Genomic DNA, 6000 nt, shown 5'->3' with positions numbered 1-6000 from the left:
GTTGGGGCGCCTCGGCCTCTCGCCCTGGTGGGGCCTCGGCCTCTCGCCCTGGTGGGGCCTCGGCCTCTGCCTCTCACCCTGGTGGGGCCTCGGCCTCTGTCTCTCGCCCTGGAGCGGCCTCGGCCTCTCTCGCCCCAGTGGGCCTCCTTGTGGGGCCTCGGCCTCTCGCCCTGGCGGGTCCTCGGTCTCGGCAAGCAGTCAGGGTTCCCAAAAATTCTTGCTGGGGGAAGTGCACAAAATGTTCCATGACTAGTGTTGTGGTAGTAAGTAAGATTGAGCGATTGTTCATGAGATGGGTAGGTGTGGTTATTACGGTGCATTTAGGAGGTTCATGATGTGCAGGAATAATGTTCTGCTGTGGGGCCTTTGCGTTTTTGCTGGGTCTTTCCATTCTTAAAAGGGTCTTGAATAATTGGAGGCTTGGATGATGAAGCCTTGGGTTGAGGCTAATCTTGCCTGGTCTTTTTTTTTCTAGGACTTTCCAGTTGCAGTTGTCTGAAGATGCTGATCCAAGGGATCTGGTAGGTATATAATTTGGTACTACATTGCAAAAGGCCTTGTGAGTCTCACGATGATTTTGTGGATTTTTGTGTTGCCCCATCCATAGCATTTATGATCTAAAGCAGTAAAAGCTAGTCCCTATGTTGCCTAAGATCACATGAGACACATGTATGAGATGGATATTTTTCTTGGGGTGGCTTATATACACAAACATGCTGTTGCAGTAATCTAGTTGGGATATAACCAATTCTTGGGTCCATTCTATTTTGACTGATATACAGTCGGAGCAGGCGGAAGAGCCGGCTCCAGCTAAGGCCAGTATAAGGCCCTGTTAGCTCCTGTGGCCTTCCAGTTTGTGCCCATCTTCTGGTGGAGTGGGCTGGAGCCCCCACCAGCTGCCCTGCCACCCTGCCCGCTGCCCTGCCACAACACTTACCTGGACGCATTCTATGACGGCAACTGCATCCGACACACGGTGAGCAATCCTCAGGCTGCCAGCCAGCCCCTGCCTGGGCTCCGATCTACAGCTACCTGATTTCCTTCCATTGTGCTACCGAATCTGTCCATATAGCATCGCACCGACTTGCCCACATTTTAAAAATGTCGGGCGCGATGCGGCCTCAGAACGAGGCTTGGCTTCTCCACGTTGCTAAGCAACGGCCGGAATAAGGATCAGGAACATCCGCCGGCAGGCGGAAGAGCCGGCTCCAACTAAGGCCAGTATAAGGCCCTGTTAGCTCCTGTTAGCGCACTGGTAGTGCACAGTGTGGGAAATCCTATCTCCTTACTGTGATCTCATCGGCGGGCAGGATCTCAATGTTGGAGCAGTGCCCTGCACGCCTGCATCCGCTGATCAGGCCTATCCACCCATAGAGGCCTGCATCTCCGCTAACAAGACTCCCTTCCACGGTCATCTCAGCATAACGCCACCAATTTCAATCCAGCACCCTGCTATCTGCAGCGCTTGCACTTACCACCCCCTTGACCAGCACCAGTTGTATTCTGATTGGCCTCTCCAGTCTATCTCCAAACCAAGGACCTGACCCCATGACAATTCTCCATAAGGTAATACGAACGCTATCTCACAATTTGATGCTATACTATCTCCTTTCTCACGGTGCCATTGTAGCTGTATATATATAAGTATAGGCATAGGCAGCTTACTGTACCTGCCCTCAACTCTATACTGTGTACTGGCCTACAGTGTCTGCCCTCAATTAGACTTGCCATCAGACTGCATTGTGTTGTGCCCTATGGTCGCCTAGACCTCATTCGCATTGTGTTGTACATTGTGTTGTACCCTATGGTCGCCTAGACCTCATTTGCATTGTGTTGTACCCTATGGTCGCCTAGACCTCATTTGCATTGTGTTGTACCCTATGGTCGCCTAGACCTCATTTGCATTGTGTTGTACCCTATGGTCGCCCTGACCTCATTTGCATTGTGTTGTACCCTATGGTCGCCTAGACCTCATTCGCATTGTGTTGTACCCTATGGTCGCCTAGACCTCATTTGCATTGTGTTGTACCCTATGGTCGCCTAGACCTCATTTGCATTGTGTTGTACCCTATGGTCGCCTAGACCGCACTTGCATTGTGTTGTGCCCTATGGTCGCCTTCACCTCACTTGCATTGTGTTGTGCCCTATGCTCGCCCTGACCTCATCTGCATTGTGTTGTACCCTATGGTCGCCTAGACCTCATTTGCATTGTGCTGTACCCTATGGTCGCCCTGACCTCACCTGCATTGTGTTGCGCCCCATGGTCGCCCTGACCTCACCTGCATTGTGTTGTGCCCTATGGTCGCCCTGACCTCATTCGCATTGTGCTGTGCCCTACGGTCACCTCAGACCCAACCCACATTGTGTTGTGCCCCACCTATATCACCAATGCCCCCCACCCGCCACTCCTCTGTACATCACCCTAGCCCCAGCATGCTACTTTGCCTGACGGCGATCATGTTCCCCTTCTGTGTCATGCAAAGCAACATACCTTGCACTGGCAATAGTTACCTAGCCTATAACAATGGCTTAGTCGACCCGCCTGCCAAGACATCACCCGATCACCTGCCCCACACCATTCCTGCCTACCACACCAGCCTTCCTCCCGGATCCTAAATCCGCCCATCCCACCCATAGCCATGCACACTCTCCGGATGTCCCAGCTAATACGCACCTAGCTGTCTACAAGCGGAACCCCATCAACACGAGAGCATCATGCCCCACTTTCGACTACAGCACCACCACAATAGCTAACCCAACTATCTCCCGAACCACCACCTTCATCCCTTCCGATCGAAACATTAGACTTGGCGCCAGAACCCACTACAGATCTAGCAAAGGCCCAGCCAAATCACCTAATAAGACCAACCCTCACACTGTAACACCTATCAACACCATCCATCCCATTCCTAAAGGAGCTCTCCTAAATGTCAGATCACTAGTCGCCCACTCCACAGAAGTCGCAGATATTATTCTAACAAACAACTTGGACTTCCTTGCGGTAACCGAAACATGGCTGCACGATGCTGCAGGACCATCTCTCACTCTAGCCATACCTGATAACTACACCATCCTTAGAGCAGATAGACCGAACGCTCGAGGAGGCGGTGTAGCCATTATCTTTAAGTCCACGCTTGACATCAGACTAGCCTCCTCTCCTCCACTTAAATCCTGTGAGCACATCACAGTCAAATTTCAAACTTCCCCTAAAAGTACTATCACGCTGCATTTAATTTACCGACCCCCGGGCCCACCTGGCTCATTTGAGGAAGACATCACCTCACTAGTTGCTGAAAGCTCCAAACCATCAGCACAAATGATTATACTTGGAGACTTTAATCTTGGGTTTAACGACCCCCTCGACACCCCAGCCACTGCCCTGGCCATGGCATTAGAGGAGCATGGCCTCCAACAACTTTGCTCCAAACCCACCCACTCGAAGGGCAGAATCCTCGACTGGATAACGGCCCTTAATTGCAACATTACTGTGAAAGATCCCACACAACTTATTTGGACTGACCACTACTTCCTCCCTTTTGACATTCACACTAGCAACTTAGCGCATAAAAGGCCTATCATTGCACCTGCCTGCCCAACCAGGAAAAAGAGCAACATTACAGCGGAAGCCTTAATACCTTTGGTGATCCCTACTTTGAACGCACTACCTGCTATAACGGACTTGAACCAATTGGTCAACGTCTACAATGATTCCATGGCCAAAGCCATCGACATCATTGCCCCACTGAAACTGCGTAAAGGGAAACCTAAAGCGCACCTGAACACATGGTACACCCCGGAGCTCAAAACCCTCCGTCAACAAAAAAATAAACTCGAAGCACTATGGAAATCAGTGCCTTCTGTAAATAACAGAACTAATCTCACCAACATCTCCACTCTCTACAAAAACGAGATTACACGTGCCAAGAAAGAATCTCTCAACACTAGAATCTCCCAGGCAAGCTCCAGCACAAAGGAGCTCTTTAACATACTAAAGGAATTAGAAAACCCCATTACTCCCACCGACGCTTGCACTAAGGACAAACCGTGGTGCACAGGGATCCAGAATGCCCTAGCTAACAAAATCTCAGGGCTCCAAACCAAAATCAACAACAAACGACAACAACTTACTCTTGATCCTACCTCCATCCCCATTCCCCCTCCACTTACTGCCACCAGCTCAGGCTTCACCTTCAAAAAGGTATCCATATCGGAGGTTCAGAAAATTATAGCATCCTTGAAACCATCTAACTGCAAGGGGGACAGCTGCCCCGCACAGATCATAAAAGATGCAGCTAGGGATCTCTCCCCATTCATCACTAAACTAATAAACCTGTCTTTCGCCAATAACATGGTCCCCAGCAATCTGAAACAGTCCTGGGTCTTACCTCTACTAAAAAAAACTACGCTCAACCCTGACATTCCCACGAATTATAGACCCATTACCACCGTCCCATTCTTACTAAAAATCTTGGACAGAGTGGCCTATTTACAAATCCAGGACTACCTCGAGGCAAATCATTTACTAGGAACTCGCCAATCTGGCTTTCGACCACAACACGGGACAGAAACGGCCCTTGTTGATCTCAAATGCCAGATAGACGAACTCAAAGACAAAGGTAAGGCTGCCATCCTTCTACTCCTCGACCTCTCCGCTGCCTTTGACCTGGTCGACCATAAAATCCTGTGCAACCATTTGTCTCTGGCAGCACACTTCTCCCACTCTGCGGTCACATGGATCCAATCTTTCCTGGACAATAGGACCATGCGGGTCTTCTCTCCCTTAGCAGCGGCTGACCCTATCCCCATTACCTGCGGTGTCCCACAAGGTTCCTGTGTCTCACCCACCCTATACAATATATTCACTAAGCCCCTATTCGATAAGCTGGACAATTTGGGTGTCACCTACACGAACTACGCAGATGACACCCAGATACTCCTCACCTTATCAGGTAACTACAACAAGGACGCCAAATGGATCAACGAAGTCTTCTCCATCATTCAGGCATGGATGGCCACACATGGCCTGTGCCTGAATGATGATAAGACTGAACTGCTCCTTGTCGGTTCACCTAACACCATCCAAAAACTCTGTCCCGGCTACACTAGCTTTACTATTGACGGTAACACCATCGCCAAGAGCGTAAAAACCCTCGGCTTTTACCTAGACACGAACACCAACCTAGCTAAACAAATCAACATGACTGCCTCAGCCACTGCCTACACTGGTAAATTAATTAGGGCCTGCAGACCATTGATCTCCCCTAACAACTGTCTCATCCTAGCCAGAGCACTCATTCAATCCAAACTGGATTACTGTAATAGCCTCTATGTAGGTGCCAACAAAACAGTAATCAATAAATTGCAAGTCCTACAAAACAACGCACTCCGTGCCGCCCTCAATATCCCCAGAAGAGAACACATCTCCGCCACCAGAACTGCTTGTAAATGGCTGTCCATCCAACAAAAAATAGACCTAAAAACTATATGCCTTACATACAAAGCCCTTAATCATCTTGCCCCGCCCTACCTCTCTAACAAATTTACATTAAGACAGAATACTAGAACCACCAGATCGTCTAACACATTACAACTAACAGTACCCAAATACTCCCTCAAAAGAGCCGGTGGATCCAGCTTCCCAGCTCTGGCCTCACAACTTTGGAACACTATCCCACTGGATATCAAATCCACACCCACTTTCCAACCCTTCAGAACCAAGATCATCTCCTGGTTACTTAACAAATAACCATCCTAGCATATATGTATGCATTCCCAATGTCCAATTGTTTTCCTATGTTATTTGCCTATTATTATCTATGCATTAACTGCCTTCCTGTTCAACTTTCCTATGCCCTATTACTACTGTACTATTGTCCGTTACTTGTAACATGATGTTAAAGCGCACATATACCCCTGGGTCAAGAGCGCTATACAAATAAATAAACAAACAAACAAACAAATACAGGGTGGGGAGTTTTTTAACCAGGTGAAATCTGTTGA

General features: G+C 49.0%; 1 long non-coding RNA gene across 1 annotated transcript in view; it reads left to right on the top strand.

Annotated features, from left to right (window-relative positions):
* Nucleotides 1-474: 474 nt before the first annotated feature.
* LOC138562843 (uncharacterized) overlaps nucleotides 475-6000 on the top strand; it is a 115519-nt gene continuing 109993 nt past the window's right edge. Inside the window, exon 1 of the long non-coding RNA XR_011299353.1 lies at nucleotides 475-521. This is a non-coding gene — a long non-coding RNA (uncharacterized lncRNA). The remainder of the gene's footprint in view (nucleotides 522-6000) is intronic.

Source organism: Ambystoma mexicanum, unplaced genomic scaffold (assembly GCF_040938575.1).
Source record: "Ambystoma mexicanum isolate Mex_15411 unplaced genomic scaffold, UKY_AmexF1_1 Mex_scaf83, whole genome shotgun sequence".
Lineage (NCBI taxonomy): Eukaryota > Metazoa > Chordata > Amphibia > Caudata > Ambystomatidae > Ambystoma > Ambystoma mexicanum.
The sequence above is the reverse complement of the archived record's forward strand: the minus strand, read 5'-3'. Positions and strand labels throughout refer to the sequence as shown.